The sequence below is a fragment of the Silurus aristotelis genome (assembly GCF_946808225.1).
Source record: "Silurus aristotelis genome assembly, chromosome: 25".
NCBI lineage: Eukaryota > Metazoa > Chordata > Actinopteri > Siluriformes > Siluridae > Silurus > Silurus aristotelis.
In genome coordinates, this window is record NC_139598.1 from 1,984,020 (window position 1) to 2,003,580 (window position 19,561).

The 19,561-nt window shown below is 37.4% G+C and overlaps 1 long non-coding RNA gene across 1 annotated transcript in view; it reads right to left on the bottom strand.

Moving 5' to 3' along the window:
• LOC310719571 overlaps positions 1–19,432 on the bottom strand; it is a 50,656-nt gene extending 31,224 nt beyond the window's left edge. The window contains exon 1 of the long non-coding RNA XR_014531508.1: positions 19,278–19,432. This is a non-coding gene — a long non-coding RNA (uncharacterized lncRNA). The remainder of the gene's footprint in view (positions 1–19,277) is intronic.
• Between the last annotated feature and the right edge of the window lie 129 nt (positions 19,433–19,561).

Genomic DNA, 19,561 nt, shown 5'->3' on the forward strand with positions numbered 1-19,561 from the left:
GCAATCAACGAATTAGCTGGAGAGATTCTCGTGCACGCTCGCTGCCACTCCGCTCTTTCAGAAGCAGCCAAGGCCTTTAGACTGACACCTGTGTACGCGAGAACAACTCATTTGCACTTGTACCAATTAGGCGCTCTAATATTCCCCCAGTGAAATGGAAGGCCCTTTTACACATTTTGCAGCTTTTATTCTTTTTTTTTTTAGTGCTGTATTCTGAATCTATGGTTTTATTGTTGAACTATTCAAAGCATTTATATACAGTAAAAATGTAAAAAAGAAAAAAAAAAATACATGGACCAGGTGCTACATTTACAGCGTTGCTCCTTTCTTTCCATTATTCTTGCTATACAAAATAAAAATCACATTTGTACACAACTTTATTTTAAAACCTGTCATTTGTCCCGACACACAGAACAGTAATATGTATATAACGATTTAAAACGGCGTGACGTGGCTGTGTCGTGTCGAACTCGACGCTATTTTATATTTAAAAAACCTCCTGATCCGATCGCGCAGGATCGTCCATTTGCTAATCAAATCCTGTACTTCTTTGTAATTCTGTATATTGTGAGATACAACTGTGTAGACGGCCACGTGCCCGTATCAGTGGAAAATAAAACGCAAGGCGTATTATTATTAGAGTCTGAGGACTGGCGTGAGGTCTGTGATATACTCTGAATGCATGAGTGATGAATTCTCATTCAGGACGCCGACGCATACATATTTATGTCCGTACACCTTTTTTATTTTTTTTTTCCTCCAATCCGTCTGAATAATCAGGGGACGGCTGACAGTCAGGTGCTGGCTGGGGGGGGGGTGCCAGGGTCCGATTTAAATGTCAACCTCGGCATCACCAAAAACTACCTATGGCAATTACTAGGTGGTTAAATGGCTTTGCTGTCTTGTTCTTAATTTGCTAAAATGGCAAAATCAATAGCTGCAGTTGTAGTCACAGCTTCTTGTTTTACTGCTTTAAGATAAAGTCCAAAGAGAAGACAATCTTCACTTCCAATTTGCAATGTTCAGCATCAGGGCAGCTCTTATCAGCAGGGTTTAAAAAAGCAGCTGTCTGGCCTGATCGGCATGTCGCTCAAGCTGAGGTGTCCAACGTTCTGCTGCTGCTGTCACTCCAACACGCCCATAATGAAAAAAAAAAAAAAAACCACACGGAATAAACAGCGAGCGTATAATTATATTTATTATTATTCACCGTTTTAATCTAAAAAAAAAAACCGTTTACGTTGTGATCCGTCTACAAACTGCCTACATGCAAAAGGTTTGTTTTGAAAAATGGATGGCGCACAAACTGGCCAGTAGACACAGAAACCAACCAGAAAACAAAATATAAAGTCACGTATGACACAATAAATCCGTGTGTGTGTGAGTGTGTGTGAGTGTGTGTGTGTGTGTGTGTGTGTGTGTGTGTGTGTCCAACTCTGTCTCAGCTGTTTTCAGTTCGAACACAACCCAAAAGGTTACATATATAAAAAAAAAAAAAGAGCACAGAGACTTCAATTCCTTTAAAAAAAAAACAAGGCTGTGTTCATCCTCCAACTATTTAACACCAGTGTTTTGGGCATTATGCAAATGATGATGTTAAGTGCGTGTTCATTTGGCATGTATTTTTTTTGTTTTGTTTTGTTTTATTCCTTTTAAAAAAGAAACCCTCAGATGTATTGGCTCAGCATGTGGCCTGTTAATCCATCTTAAAGCCTCCATAATCTCCCTCTTTCATTAGCCAAGATGACCAAAGAATGCCACCTTTATTGCTTTTCACATTGTTGAACACACACACACACACACACACACACACACACACACACACACACACACACACACACATACACACATACACACACATACACACACACGAGATATTTAAAGAATCAAGACACTTTGTAATTAAAAAATAAGTGTACATGCTCCAACCATAATTAAAATTTAATGAAATCTAGATATTAAGAATATAAAATGTCAAGGTTTAGGGTCAGAAAGATTTTGCATTGGATTATTTTTTTATTGATTCTGTGACGTCCTGAAATTTCCTAATCATGCAATAAGCAGATTTGGCATTTTATATATATATATATATATATATATATATATATATATATATATATATATATATATATATATATATACAGTATATTTAAACTGAGCCATTTTTTTAATTCTTGCATTTGTGTTTTTATTTTTTTTATTTTTTTTATACACATTTCTGTGCAGCAAAAAAAGTGGGGGGAAAAAAATTACATTTTGCACACGCTTATCACAATGAACATTTACGGCCTTAAATCATGACTGCACTTCATGATAATGCAAATAGTTCAAAGAAGCGCATGAAACTTGTCTGGTACTCTTTAATCTTTTAGAAATGTGTATAAAAGAATGCCCTGTTTACAATTTCCAGATCTTAATATAACTGTTCAACAATAAGTCTCTTCCACGCCTTTTTTTTTTTTTCTACGCATCTTGGAATAATGCTTAGGCAAACACTGCCACCCACTGGCGGAGAAAAAAAACGCAAACTAAACAGAACTGCAAATTCAAAACATACAAGGAAACATGCAAATGGCCTGCGTGTTAAGTAACACATCCCTCCAGGCGCAGGCATTACATGCAGATGAAAAAAAAAAAAAACAGAAACAAGACAGAAAGCGACAGCTTTGGAGAGATTCGTTCTGCGAGGATCAAACGGAGATCGAACGAGACCCGTCCATTCCACATGAAGTGTGTTTATGAGCGGTTCATATTCGTTCTCAAAGACCGTGAAAGCCAAATACAAGTGTAAATGTATACTCCCCTGTCATATGGAAGCAGTCTGGGGATGAATGGGTGTTGTAATATTTTAGGAATAATCAAAGGATTATACCAAAAACTAGCAGACGAGTGCAAATGTGTCGCTCCACCCTGACTCCATGATTACACTTAAGCCCCTGTAGTTAGGTGTTTTGAATTTCCATATTAACACACACACACACACACACACACACACACACACACACACACACACACACACATTTAAAGAGGGAACGGTGGGGGAGACAGACAAAATTTTGGCTGCACCTTTTATTAAGGCGTATGAAAGACGCTAAAGGAAACCCACACCCTGTTTTCATTAGCCACATGTCATCCAGAAAGAGAGAGAGAGAGAGAGAGAGAGAGAGAGAGAGAGAGAGAGAGAGAGAGAGAGAGAGGACACCAGATTTCTTTCCTTTTTACCTTTGCATCTCATATTACCACATGCAGCTGGTCATCAAAGCCTAGTGTTGTTTTTATATATTTCTTTTTCCAAAGTGCATTTGTGCATTTACATCAAAATGTTCAAAAAAGAACGCAGCGCTTTAAAACACTACCATCTTGCATGCCTTGATATCAAAGAAACACTTCCTTTTATTTTACACTTGCATTGATTTCAGACGAACGCCGTTTCCCTATATTTCTATCGCAAATCTAATTAAGAGCCGATATTTTTTCACATTCCTGACTAATAATAAACAGTTATTTTGTATATTTTGGTGCCATCTGTTTTCATTTAGCCGATTTGCAAATGTCCCTCGGTATGGCTAAACAAAGACGCTTCTTGAATTTTTCGGTTCGTGCAAAAACAAATCCAGATGTTTTTTTTTCTTTTACCCTGAGAGTAAAAAAGAAAGAAATTTGTACATACATACATATATATTAAAAATCGTTTGGAACATGTGCATTAATACATGTGTATATTATTGAAATATGTCTTTAAAATCCTTAAAAAAGTCCAAAAAGAATGCATAGGAAAAAATACATAGGCAAAATTGACTTGCAAATATTCCCTTTAGATAAGTGCGTGCCTATATATTTTATATAAATATACGCATTATCATTCATGATCATCCCTGTTCAGTGTAAATCTATAACTCAACATATTACCATCAGTGGTACATTAAATGCAAGCACGGAGCGCAGTATAAAAAAAAGAAAGGGAATACAATCAGCTGCGAGTTTGTTAAAACCGATGTGAGCCGGGTTTATTACTATGCAGAAGCACCAGTTTAAAAGAGAAAAAAAAAAAGCTCTGCTGGAGATTTAAACCCACCACCGCCCTAACATGCGAGTCATCACGCCAATGGCGCCCCCGACTGCAAATTGCATCCCTTAATGATCACCGGACTGCATTTGTCTGGCGCATCACTCTTCCCCCTTATGCAAATACGAGTCCCGTTCCTGCCTGACCAATAGGCGTGCGTGATGAAGCAATCCTGCCCTGCACCTGATTAAAGATGATGGATCTCCTTGGCTGAAAAAAAAAAAAAAAAAAAAAAAAAAGCCCTTCGTAAATTTGCACACCTTAAAACGTCAGCCCGTATGACACGCTCGCACTTATAAAAGAGAGAGAGAGAGAGAGAATTAACGCGGCGGGATTAAGCCGAGGGGAATAACGGGGCGTCTCTTTAAAGCCTGCTCCGACTCCTGTATATTACAACAACCCCGCGTACCCCCCTCGAGAGCCGAATACTGTGCTAGAACAAGACATCCCTCATCAGGAACGGCGCAGAATTACAAGTGCGTGGAATTACCAGCCAGCACTCCCCTGTCATGTCACGCCACTGAGTTTAGGATAACCCGGGATGGAAAGATGAGGCGTGAATAAAAAAAATAAAAAAAAGAATAGCTGGAACTGCAAAAATGACGATGAGATTCGAGACAATGAGACTGATGCGTATGATATGATTCATGCAGCGATGGTCGGAACTCGACTGACAAATCATGACAAGACATTCAGAAATATATTTACCAGTGTTTCGGTCCTCTCAACCGCCCTATTCACTGGGTGTGTTGAGTGTGAGCGAGAGTGTGTGTGTGTGTGTATGTGTGTGTGTGCGAGAGTGAGGTTGAGCTAGCCTCCTCTTGGACCACTAAAGCAGAAGGGGGATAAGATGGTGGGGTGTGTGGAGTGTGTAGAGTGTGTGGGGTGTGTGTGTGTGTGTGTGTGTGTGTGTGTGTGTGTGTGTGTGTGTGTGTGAGTGTGTGTACACAGCCGTGGCCCCCGAGACGCGTGACCCACGGTGATAGTCGGGGGGCCGTTTGGTGACCTCCTGCCAGACGTTCCCTCCCCACACACACACACACACACACCACATGGTGATTAATTCCCCCAACCCTTCACACACTGCGGACTCAGAGACGTGTGCCTCCACACACTGAACCCCCCCCCCCCCACCTTTACAAACGTTTTCCACATACCCCTTCACTACAACACACACAGAATTAAGCACACAATTCCTCTCTACTGAAAAAAAAACTATTATTAAACATGCAACACACACTAACACACACACACACTAACACACACACACACTAACACAAGAGGCATGTAGATGAGAGATGACTATTCTGACTACACCAAACTGACCCTGATTGAAAAAGTGTTAAAGGTTACACAAATTATTCAACATTATTAACAGCACTAGTAAACATTACAATACTGCACGTTTAATGAACCCTTAATCGTGATCAAATATTTTTATTCCATCGCTGACTGAAAGGAAATTCAAGTCTGAACTCGAGTTGAAATTCATTCGCTGTTTTTGTTCTATTTTAAGTTATCGAAAAGTTATAAAAATCTAGTAACGAGCTATGATGCAATTTAGGCTCCTTGTTTACCAATTTTGCTTTTGAATGGAAATCGATGCATTACAAGCAAATTACAAGCAAAATGTAATAGTATTAAATTTAAGACCTAAAGACTGGCTGTTTTCTGGAGCTAAATTATGTTTCCGACGTGTCACAGCATTAAAAACCCCACATATACGTTTCTCATACACTTTCAGCATCAGTAGCAATAAAAATATTTTCTTATCCATTATTAGTTGCACAGAACTGTTTTTTTTTTTCTTTCCAAGACCTGTATTTTCTCCGAGCGAGAATAAAAGTGAAAAGTGAAGATCGTCTGAGCACAACATACTCCATCACTCAGGTGAAAAGGTTCTCCAACGCCATCATCACTGAAATACATTATAATTTTTTTTTTCCCCTCTACACATTTTCATGTATCTTTTCTTCTGATTTCTTTTCTCGCACAATCTCTGCTGTCTTCCTGACCACGAATCTTGCACCAATGTGGAGTTACCATTTCCATTTTCTGACAGAATGAATTACTGCTCGCCCGCTGATTATGTGAAGGACGGGAAAATTTGGAGTGTAAAATGTTTAAAAAAATAAAATAAAAAATCCCCCCCCAACCCTTGTCATCCTGACACTGTGACAGAAAACTGGTCGTCAGGAGGATGGAGTGAAGAGAGCAATCTAGTATCTGGGGATGTGAATTTCTGATCAGGGGTGAGGAGGCTTTACGGTAATCCCATTGGACGGCGTGCTCTGATGAACACTACGACTCAGGGGGGCCCTGTAAAGGTGGAGTCACACAATTGCAGGCGTTCTGACCACAATTTAAAGGCCCACGTGCCGAGGCTCAGCTGAGGACACCAGCCTGAACAGCAAGCAGCAATTTGACTGCCAGAGCGACTATGCAGATTATTGGAACCTGCATTACCCTTTCGACCCCCTTTTCCCTCGTGCTGTTTGTGTTATTTAAATTGCCGTGCTGTCGAACGTGTACGCAGGACAGACCGACGTGCTGTTTAACAAACATTTCTTAACACACTCCCTCTGGGACAGGACTTCTTAATGAAGTTAGATTTGTCATGCAACTCATAGTTGGGGCTGATGTGAGCCCAGAGGACGTGCAGAAAAATAGATTTTACATGCAGCAAAACCTCATTTAAACCCCCACGATTTTGATGTTGCATTGAGGAAAGCAAAAGTTTTCGATTGAATAGAAAAACCAATATTTTTTTATTATACCCAAGATATCTTTTCACGTTTTTTTATTTTATTAATATGGCTAATATTTATAAAAGTTGAACCCAAGAATCTTGTGCTTATATTCCCACTTCTCAATGCAGGTAGTAATGCAAAACAGAGATGGATGGAATGTTAAATATGGAAAAATACAATCACCTTTTTTCAACAACAAAAAATATGAGATATATATATATATACATACACACACACACACACACACACACACACACACACACACACACACACACGAAACCTCGAAACTCGCGACCTCCATAGTTCGCGACTTTTCATTTGGAACTGGACTGAGAGTAACTCAGTCCAGTTCAATAAATTACATACAATAGTTAGTAAATAAATATTTACAATTGTTTAGTAAATAAAATATTTAAAATGTCCTATTAAACATTCGCGTTTTTTGTTACTTGCCAGGGGTCAAAGAACGTAACCCCCGCGAGTATCAAGGTTGCACTGTATATTTTTATTCATACACACACACACACACACACACACACACACACACACACACACACACACACACACACACGTTATATAAATATATCATTTTTGAAAATAATATTTAAATGATAACTTTTTAATGATAATTTCTCAATGTTTAATAAAAATGTAAGCAAATGATTCATTTCAAACCCAAACCAGATTTAACCTGTAAATCTAAAAACACACGAATTACCCAAATTACTTAGCGCTGAGCTCTTCTAATTTATTTTAGCGTTGGAGTCCAGCTCGTGGTGGGAAGAGGCGGCTATAGTCGAGGGATTCGCTGAGTACACAACAGAGCAATGCAGTTGGATGTTAGCCCAAGGCAGACACAGCACATTCTTATAAAGGTCATGAATGTGGGCCATGTGGTCACATGGCCAAACGAACTTTGTAAATGTTATTGTACACGCTGACCTGGGAAAAGTGAGGTGCGCTCCGAGGACCTCGGGTGGTGCTAAGGTGTCTGGGATGGAGGTGGGTCGTAACGTTGACGCTCGCCTCAGAGGATATGTGGGTCAACTTGGCTGAGGTGAAATGCCAAGACCTAAAATCAGTTTAGATCTAATTGCAGTGTGTCAGGGGTTTTTTTTTCCCCCGTAAACTTAATGAAATTTCATTTTGAGAAAGTTTACTACAAGAAAGCAAAGCTCCATTGGCTTCTGTAATAGTGTAGGCTGTTCAGTTTAGAATTATTAATGAAAAGACATGCTCTTGTATCAATCTAGAAGTTCACATCTTTCTTGAAAACGTGTCAAATACAATCCGGAGACTTGCGAGAAATGAACCGTTCCGCAGTGCGCAATTTGTGGACTAACAACCATTTCTAGGAGTGCTACAAGCATCGCTGTGTATTTTAAAAATATAGTAATAAGAATGTGGTAGAACAGCGATAATATGTGAGTTGGGTTTTTGTGTATCTGTGATTGTAAACATACCATAAAATTTTATAAGCAACTCTAATAATCATAATATTAATAACAATAATAATTTATTAGTATTAGAGTTAAGTAAATGAAACATGCACTGCATGGAATCGGGCTAAAAAATGATGAGGTTGCATAATTTCGGGAATGATTATATATAATTTATCGTCAATATACCGTAATTTCCGGACTATAAAGCGCACCCATATATAAGCCGCACCCACTGAATTTGACAAAGATTTTTATTTTAAACATAAATAAGCCGCACCTGTCTATAAGCCGCATGTCTACATTGAAACTAATTAACTTCACACAGGCTTTAATAAAAGAGTGTCTGTTACACGGTGTAACGGGTGAAATATGTTGCGCTTCCTTTAGAAGCATAGCGGTATTTTGGGAATAGCCAGGCGCCGCATTTTTCCGGTATTACTGCATGTGTGGAGACCGAGGAATATGTCCTTATTATTTTCCGATGCTCATTTCTAAATTTCTTTTACAACCCGTAACGCTGTTGCCAAGAAAAATAAAAAAGCACGAGTTTTGGAAACCTGTCTGTGCTTATATGATTTCTGTATGAACTGGAGTTAGCGAGCTTTTCCTTCACCCAGACTCAACGCGCTACAACGGCTTGTATCTAAACAGTAGCCGACCAAGAAAGTCATTGTTCACAGTCTTCCTCCTTCCAACTACCACTATTTCTCTCGGGAGTTTTTCTTTTGCCATCGTCGTGCGTTTAAAAAAAATTTTTTTTCTCCCAATGCCGTGCAGCTCAGAACACAGGTGAGGTGCGTTTTTTACGTTTCTGTTCGGAAATTTAATTGGTCTAATGTTATGGGTTCAGTTTTTTGGCTTGAAGTTTGTGAAACCGGGAAAAACCCAGGAAAAATTCATAAATAAGCCGCTTCGTTGTTTAAGCCGCAGGATTCAAAACGTGGGAAAAACGTAGCGGCTAATAGTCACGTTACAGTCGTTCCCTTACCAGCATCTCTTTTTTCCCTCTGGTTTTTACCCGCAAACGCATAATCTCCCCAGTAGTGAAGATTTCAGAAATCAGACTCTGAAACTGTAGACTCCTTACATAAATGTTACATAAATATTTCTTACAGGATATTTTACTATAGTAATAACTGCACATGTTTTTATATCTGTTTATCTTTAGCTTTAGCTGTAAAAGTCCATGTGTTCAAGCTGTTACTACAGAACTTATTTAAATAAGTGCATTGATAAACTTGTCCTCAGCAGTTGCACCATTCATTCAAAGCATTCAACCTGTTCCGACCAATCAGATTGAAGGAAACTGCAGCTCTGGTCAACATTTGAGGTTAATTTAAAATGCCTCCTGGTCATTCAGCACGTTAAAGTTCATTTCTTTACAGGCAATCTGAATGATGCTATTTTACACACACAAAAAAAAAAAACGAACGTTTTTACATTTCGAAGATGTTTCTTGTGAGTTCATCGACAGCAGCATGTCGAGGCTTAATGAAAAAGGGGGACGGAAGGTGGGCAAATCAATGCAAGTGAATTTAATCACAGGAGTTATTCAGGCTTCTGAATATTAACAGCACTCTCATTGCAACTATGTGAATAAAGTCATCCTGGATTCCTTATGAAATAAAAATTTATGTATTCTTACAGACAGCTTTTAATCCAAACAGGGTGATGTTCGCATATTTATGTGTTTCTTGCAGGCCAGGTAAATAACTTGTCACGTTTCCAGGGGACAGGTATGGTGATGTCATTCATACAGAAGACACCAGGAGGTCCAATCAGACCAATCCCCTTCTGCGGCATCCACTTAAATACAAGTACGGTGATTTACTATATGGAAAAGAATTGCTTTAGATCTTCATGATGCAGAGGAAGCAATATTGAGGAGGTTAAGGAAATGAGATTAAGGAGAAGGCCGCATCAGCGTGAGCTCGGGACAGAACGATGCATTAGACTGATGAAAGTGTGGCTGCTGATCAGAGTTTGGGGATGAACACTTGTTAAAAAAAAAAAAAAAAAAAAAAAAGAAGAAGAAGAAGACTAGAAAGATAAAAATTGAGAAAACGAGAAATGACAGCATCCGTGGTATAATGAAAGCGCATTGTGTTGGGCTAGATTGTATGGAGGCACCTAATCAGATCTGGGAGGGTAGAAGGGTGCCGGTGTCATTTGGCGGGGCTCTTTCTGCTATTGTCATGATGGAGCGGCCTTCAGTCGGAGGCCCACGCTGGATGATGAGTGTCTCGCACGTGAGGGGTGAGGGGAAGTTCATGTGAACGAATGAAGTCCATTTCTGAAGTGTGCGATGAGAGAGGAACACTGCCAGTGTTTTCAATTTACAACTCAGCCTGAGGAACGCGTGTCTGGGAAAAGAAAAAGAGGGAGAGAAGGAAAAAAAAAAATAATAAAAATCATGCAGGCAACAAAGCTTCCTGCAGAGGTGGCCTGAAACACACAAAGAATGTGCTGGGATATCACCAGGAATGTGCCAAGATGAATTGTTGGTTTGGACTCTCTCAAATACATTAGTCAAATATTGTGGCCAAAAAGCTTTCTTTAAAAGTACTTGTGCTGCCTGGAAAAAACATCTCTGTGAAATGCTGGACACTGATTCCCTCCTGAAATCACAAGACTGGTAGCTTCACAGGACATACTATTTGGTTCCTATTTATTTGCTGATTTGAGTCTAGAGCCAAAGCCGGGTCATGCTGCAGCCTCGTCGTCCCGCCACACCACCACCTCAAATTACCACAGGCATCCATGCAGCCAAGTCTAAAATAACCAATATCACCTCATTATCCTGTAGGTGAGCAGAAATATGATTGGTGGCAAATTAAGCTGTTACATCTGCACCACCTTGAAATATGGGTCACAAATAAATGCAGCATTGAGAAAGTTACAGCAGACTTTGACTTTATCAGGGGGCCATGCTGGGCTTCCAATCTCCCACTGCCAGGTGGTTATTTACCTCCTTTGCACACACTGCAGCACTCAAGCAACGAGGGACATCTGTCCCAGAGACATGGCCCATGGTACGGCACGTCGAATACACAAACAGTTAAAAGTCGCCTTGCATTCTCCAAAACTCAGCCTGCATCTGAATGCTAAATTAGCATCACTGCTCATTTAAATAAAGAGAAAGTTACACTTGGTATGAATGCCACTCTCATCCTTCTCTAAATATGCAGAAATTAAAGGTTGTTTCAGGGTTCAGGCTGCACAGATGTTTAGAATGATAAAAAATTTTTAATATGACTTCCTAAATATCATCAGGTTTTTGGACCATAACTAAAAAGATACTAAAATAAATGACTATTTTTGTACTAAATATTGTAATTTTTGTAAAAGTCCAAAAAACCATGAATGTGTATAAATGTAAATCTTACACTATTAAATTTAATAGTTCAATTATATAATTCTTTATATAAGAATCAACCGATTTAATATTCCATATTATATATTTGGACATGGAAAACTCATCGATAAAATCAATGATAATCAATAATGATATCCGTTGTCCATCTTGACGGCAAGATGACACAGAAAAGGGAAAAAAAAAGAAAACACTGCTATCAGGGATGAAGGTGAAACTTCAGCAGGTTGAACGATCGTTTAAACGATTTACACCACGCAAACCCGTTTGCGTTTTTATTATTTTATTTATTTATTTATTTATTTATTTATTTTACTGAAAGAAACAACCCAGCATGAGTGAATTTGTTCAAACTCCTCAACAAGCAGCTACCATAAGTTTTAAATTGTCCAAAATTAAAGACTGTTCAACTCGTTATGTGGCGTTCGCGATTTTTTAAGCACACATTTATACAAAAATACCCTGAATTAAGGTTCTATATAGGTATAATAAGCAAAACAGCAAAACTAGAAAAATGTAAATGTTATTAATCTAAAAAAGGAAAAATGAATCGTCCGATTAATCGAGTATCAAAACAATTGATTTCAGTCTAATATATATATATATATATATATATATATATATATATATATATATATATATATATATATATATATATATATATATATATATATAAATAGACTGAAATCATTTAAAGGCATTGTAGCCTATAGGATGAGTGTATCGGCTCAGAATCGACGTACTGACGTACCTTTAATATCCCGTGCCAGATCTTAATAAACGGTTCACATTAAAGGGACAAACTATAAAAGCTGTTCATATAGAGGCCATAAACATATCCAATCAAAACATCATAAATCTAGTAAATGCTGTAAAGGAGGGTAGGTTTATGATAAAGCATCCCAACTAAGAGGACAGAATCCACACTCGAGTCCTACATGTCCTTTCTCTGGCCTTGTTTACCAGGAAGATAATGAGAGAGGTATTATTCCACATAGGCTACTAATAATTGAGATGTCCTCTGCAAATGTTATTTATTAGTGGCCATAATGAGACATCTATTATTTCAGCATGGCAGAAGCTAATGGGCTTAAATCCATTTACTCTAACTGCATAGGACAAAAAGCATACAGGAGGGCAATTTTTAAGGCATGTGAAACTATCGCCAACAAATGGCTTCCATCACTGAACCGGATGGAATATGACTGTAAGCTAATTATTAGAATAAACTGCCTGGTTTCTTTGGCTCTTTAGCTCCGCTCTTATTAACATGACAAGATTCAGGGGTGCAAATAATTTACCTTTAATTCCAAACACACACCAGATCAAATTTTTTACATGGCAACTTGCACAAGAGCTCCTTTCCTACTCTGACCATATAATTAAATTCATATTATTATTTATGTGTACATCATTTAAATCTCCGAAACGCTTCTTTTAGCAGAGAGTGATTTTCTACACTTGACTTCCTGTTATAATCAAGGTCTTTCTAACCTGATAACTGAAGGTCATGGCTCAGTGAATAATTCAGTAAGGCACTGAAACTGCAGCAGCCCAGAAAGCGCTAATCTTATATTGGGAGTCATAAAGGATATTAGGGAAGAATTTCAAAAAGTGACACATCTAATAGAAAAAGATTACTCCGGGCTACACCAATTTGATTTGAATTGAATACATTTTACAAGTGCTTTCTCCCGCGTCTGTTTCGGACAATGCAAGAACGCGAGGTGTCGACGAAGGCCGGACGCATTCTCTCCGCCGTCTGGCCTGCTTCTTTTTTCAGAGCCTTGCATGTATAAAACAAGTCAAAGGAAACGTGCCAGTCTGGAGCAGGAACATAAGCTTCTAGGCTTTACCTTTAAATGTTTTTTTTGTACCTTTTTTTCAAAAGCTGCAGAGGTTTAATCAAAAAAGACATGCCCCAGGTGAACAAAGGGTAGGAACCATAAAATAAAAAAATATATGGAAGAAAAATAAATAAATGATTCACAGATTGTGAGTGCTGCTCCAGTTTGCAAATAGAAATTTCTGTTAATATAGTAGGGCAATGAGTACATAAATCTGTATGAGAAAAATGATGGGGCATAATCTTTACCCTTAATCTCACACTGAATAGCAAAGTGGACTTCGGCCAGACAGACGCTATTAATTTTATACTCTGCTTTCATTACGAGTATATTGCGTGTGAGTGTCCTGAGAATGAACCTAATCTTCAATCCAAAATATGGGTCCCATTCGAGAATGTTAACCTTAATTCCAAATCTAATATCTTAGTAACCTGCATAAAAAAAAATTTAAAAAAAAGTATTAACATTTTCAAGATCTTTTTTTTTTTTTTTTTTACTTCCTGGAATATTATAAAAGGGAACAAATTTAGAGTAGGACCAAACTCCTACAGAGTCCTACGACACAACTGGTAAGAGATTCACTTTTGCATAACAAAAGATCAAGGCAGACTTATGAAGACCGACGGCTCAAATTCTCAGCCAACAAAGAGAATAATCCAAATCACCAAGTCACTATGGGCCTCTAGTGACACCTACAGGCAGCAGAGAAGCACAGCAAGAGCTAAACACAATGGAGGTAAAAAAAAAATTTTTTTAAAAAGAGCATAATATTTAATATTGCAACAATGGAAAATAAACCAGCTTTAATATGAAGAAAAATCCAAAACGTCATCCTTTGTGCCAAGAAAACTTCATCAAAGTCAAAATCAGCTCGCAATAGTTGCTTGTCAAATTCGGACATGAGAATGCTTTTTTAATAGTCACCCAAATGAACACAATCTGCTCAAGCTTGGCGTTTATGCCCTGTGCAAAAGGAGAAAATAAAAATCGCCCTATTCGCCTTCTAGATCATATAGTTTACAGTCACGGCGATGAAAGGTGAGGCGCAGAGGGTGCCAAGTCGGTACAAAAAGGGGAAGAAGAAGAAGGGATATGCTTATTTTACCCACTCCAGTTTGCTCACAGACAGCTTATCAAGGCTTAACACCACACCGTCACACGAAGCTGCATGCCTGAAATGAGATGTGTGCCTTGAATACTAAGACTACGTTTTGTGTACCAATAAGAGCCACGGTGCACTGGGCGGCTCTTCATTAAAAGAACACTGGATGCTCAGCTCTCTCCCATGTCGACCTTTGCAGTTTAACCCCACGCAAGCCTCTACTCCATTATGGAGTGATTGGTGGGGTTCGCCGTGTTTATTTTGCCCCTGCTATGTCTTCCTAGCGGCTTCGCGACACTGTAATAGCTACACTGTTCCTGAATCACTTTCATATTCGGTGATACAAGATTTGTTTTCCAGACGGGAAAAAAAAAAAAAAGCATCACACGCCAAAGTTAATTACAGATTTCCCGTAAATGCTGAGCTGATGTCAATCCAGATCTGGCCTGTTCATAACACAGCCCTGGTAATTTGACTGGGAGTGAATAAATAAGTCCTGTCAAAACAATAAAATAGAAATAAACTACAGCTTTATATATATATATATATATATATATATATATATATATATATATATATATATATATATATATATATATATATATATATATATATTCACCTATTTTGGGAAACCAATGGTTATTATTAAAGGCACAGGACGTAATTCTTACAGAGTCACTATTACTACTAATAGTGCTAGTAAAAAGTCATTTAAATTAGAAGTGACTGAAACTCTAGTTTAAGCAAGATTATAAGACATGCCATACATAACAACATGATGATGTATCTAATAATGAAAAGATTCTTATATCAAGGGATGCAACTAACGATTTTTTCGGTATTTATGGTAAAACCCTAATTCAGGGTATTTATGTATAAAATTGTACTTTAATTTATTTTGAATTTAAATGCAAAAGCCACAAATTAAACAATACTATATGTAATTTTGACATTTTATAAAGCTAATAGTGGCTGTTTGTTGAGAAATGCACGGGGGATTTCGCCAACAAATTCACTCATGCTGGGTTTTTCTTTCGGTAAAAAGTAAACAAATCAACATACGTATTGTTTTTAATGATAATTCCAGATGGCAAGTTGACAACCATGTAAAAAAAAAAAATCAATATGAAATAAAACAACATTGCTTTGGCGACGTTTGTGAAGATGTGCATCTAGAATATATAATAAATTATTTCTGTATAATAATTTAATGAAATATGCATAAATTAAATAACCAAAGATTGAAAACAAGCATTTGAACGCAGTAAAGTTGCATTAAATTGCGTGTGAAAACATTAGTTAATTGTAGTAGACAAATGCTATAACGGAACGGAGAAACGCAGCAAGATAACACACTTGATTGAAAAAGAAAAAAAATATGCATTGGTGTACAAATGCATAATCATTCTCTGAAAACCACAACAGTGACTAAAAATTTAATGTACTGCTGCTGTAATTTGGTGCCTTTAAATTTAGTTTGTTTGCACCGTTTTAATTTAATCCATCACGATGTCGTGAGCAAACAGACCTGATGCTCGCGAGTCATGACAGAACAGATCCGGTGCGACTGTCCTGAAGTTATAAACAAACAGTTTGAACTTCATTAAACTACCATTTTCACATGATGAGGATTAGAGAGTTTTTGCTCACCGTGCAGATGTTTCACTTTCATCTGTGACACATTTTTTCCTGCTGCCGGTTGACCCCGTACTCTCCGCCATTTCGCAAGCGGCTGTGTATCGTACCGTCACGCTAAGTCATATTTTGAGCAGCCCATCTAATCGATAACGGCATTTATTGATTTGATTATTAGTATTGATTTTATCAAATAATTGTTTATTAATAATTCATTAATGTCATGCAAATTAATACATTTTGCAATAAATTCGTCGCAAAGAACCTTTAAAGAACTTTCAAAGAATCCAGAAAGAGAGAGAGAGATAGAGAGAGAGAGAGAGAGAGAGAGAGAGAGAGAGAGAGAGAGAGAGAGAGAGAGAGAGACAGTTTCATTAGAACTCCTTTTTTGCATTAACCAACTTCTTAATAAAAGTATCATTGACGGGGGAAAAAAATGCAGACTACGGTTTTGCTGGAACTGTAATAAAGTCTGTGTATAGTCTTCCAAATAATTATTTCATTTTGCTGAGGTTTTGCTCTGGATATCACGTTTATCTTTTTATCTTTACGGCTGAAAGGGCATTTTGTGAATCATGTGTACTGTTATATGCTTATTTAATAGAAGAAAAAAAAAGATTTAAACGTGTTACTAGTGGCTAGTACTCCATTCGGTAGAATATAATTAGTGTTCAAACTAAATTATCTCTTTGAACAGAGGATAATCAGTGGGTTACGGTGAATACGATGTACTAGATTCAATTTATTTTCACTTAGCATTCTGCTTGTTCGAAGATCCTTTAAACCAAATCCAAGGCGCTTTAATATAATAACATGGATCCTTTCTAACAATAGCTCTCAATACCTGCTTTAGCGCCTTAAAGCATATTACACAGTTACTATATCGAATTACTCATTAACTACACTAAAACACAAAGTGTGTGCAAGAACAAGGGTGTGGAATCAGCAACCAATGAACTATGCTTAAAAGGTTATTCCTCTATATACACAGTACACATGCAAATCCTTGATAGAAATCAAACCTCCAAAACCTCATCTGCTCTCTTTATCCTTTAGTCTACTTCCCAACCTCACCTCTGAACCCCTCCCCAAAAACTAAATATCTATACCTATTTACGTTTATATCCCTGCTGGAAAATACAAGCTTAGATCAGCAGGAATTTCATGCTCGTCTAAGCTGTTTTTTTCAGCAGGGATATAAACATAAATAAGCAGGTTATTTGGATGTATGTATATACAGACAGGTGACAAATTAAAGGAAAAATGGCTGACTCTGTTATACTTCGAAGGACATTTACGTTCTGCTGTGAAGGTTTGGGTTGAGTTATCCCAGTAGACCTGGGACAGGGAAAGGTTAATGCAAAATAACACAAAAAATATATACTTCTCATCCGACGACAAAATATTTCTATCGCTTTCGGTGTGGTTTCTTTCAGGCTGACTCCACCCTCGTCCACAGGGCAGGAGGGTTTACTGATGAGGATGAAAATTGCCTTCATGGTCAACACATCTCAACCCATTAGAGGACCAAGGGGAGATTTCAGGGAGAAGCGTGTGAGACAGCGCTCAATACCACCACTACAACACGGGTCTTTTTGTATAAAGCCGCTCGTCACGTTCCAGGAAATTCCAGAAATTTGTCAAATCGATGAGAATGCGAACTGACGCTGTTCTGAACTGAACTGAAGCTTGTGGTGCCCCAACATTTTACTAAGACACTATAATCATAGGTTCTTCTTGCACTTTAAATAAAAACCATTTATCTGCATGCAGATTAGACAAGTTTACCTTCCACACCACTTTCTGTAAACTCTAGAGAAATACAAAGATCAGCTTTTTCTGAAACACAAACCCCTCTGACTCCATGGCGAGATGCCTACAGTGTCTGTCAACAGTTTGGAAACACCAAGTCTTTTATGGTTTTTAGGAGACGCATGCATTTCTATTTTTATATGCAATAAACCAAAGCATTTAACAGTATTAATTTTCACCCATCTTCAGTTAATAACAGTAGGTTCTGGATGAAATACATACAGCTGTGTCAAGTTTTTGTTTATATTTGGAGAACTCAATATCTACATGTAGGTTAAATGTTGAAAGGAATCCGAGCAACATGGCAACCAATTTCATCTGGACTGCGACTCATTGGAACTGAATTCACCATACAACAAGACGATGAGCCGAAGCGTACGTCTGAGTTCTGTAAGCGTTATTTTGAGAGAAAACAGAGTGATATCTATCGTAGAATGGCCTGCTTAGTCGCCGCATCTAAATCCTATTGAACTGCTCTGAGATGATCTGGATCACAAGGTCAGAAGGAAATCTCCAACTGGTGAAGAACAAGTTTTAGCGAGTTTTACAAGAGGCAAGGCAAAGTATTGAATGTTTGGAGGAACTAATTGTCCAGATGCAGAGAGTGTTTAAAGCTGTCATTCATGTTAAGAGAGGAATTTTCATTGTAAATAATGTGGAACATCTGGAAATGTATAGATTTATCGTTTCTCGAAAAAAAAACATAAAACTACCGAATATACAATACACACATTATTTTTATATTCTTATGCTTTTATAACATTTTCATTAACAGAAAAGTGTAGCTAATTAATTCACAAATAAATTGTAATCTAATAGCTATAGGTCTAATATATTTTATTAATTATTATTATTAAATTATATTATTTACATAGCAACACAATTGCATTTTATGTTTATGTTATGTTTATATTTAATTTCTATTTAATGTTCTAATGCTAATGCATTGTAGAAAATAAAAATATTTGTATATAATTCCTTATAATGTAGAAAATAATTGAATGCTATATATAATGCATTCCCTTTATTAAGCCCGTGTTTATGTTCTGGGCCACACTGAAAGACGGAACCTTCTGGAAAACGCGTTATAATTGTCATTTAATTTAATTGTCACTTGATTGTCATTACATTTATTTAATTGTCATATAAGACTATATAATACCAATATTCAAATGTATTACTGGAAAAGCTTTCAAGTCAAATTGTGAATATTTTGTTGTGTTATAATTTAATATTGTATACAAACTTACCTGAGAACTTCTGGACCGATCAGGCCGACTGTTAGCATGAAGCTCCTAATGTGGCACCAGGTGGCTTTAGTTAATTATCATTTGACATTTTAAAAAAGTTATACATTCGACAATATTGAAACAAAAAACCAAGCAATAAACATAAACTAAAGCGGTTTCTGTCCGCGTTCATCCAGAAAATAAGCAATTTTAACGCCATTAATCAGTTTCAGGTTTCGCTTCATCAATATCACAAACACGCATGCGCAATGGGCAAGCACAAACCTTATTGGTCAAGGTTGCCA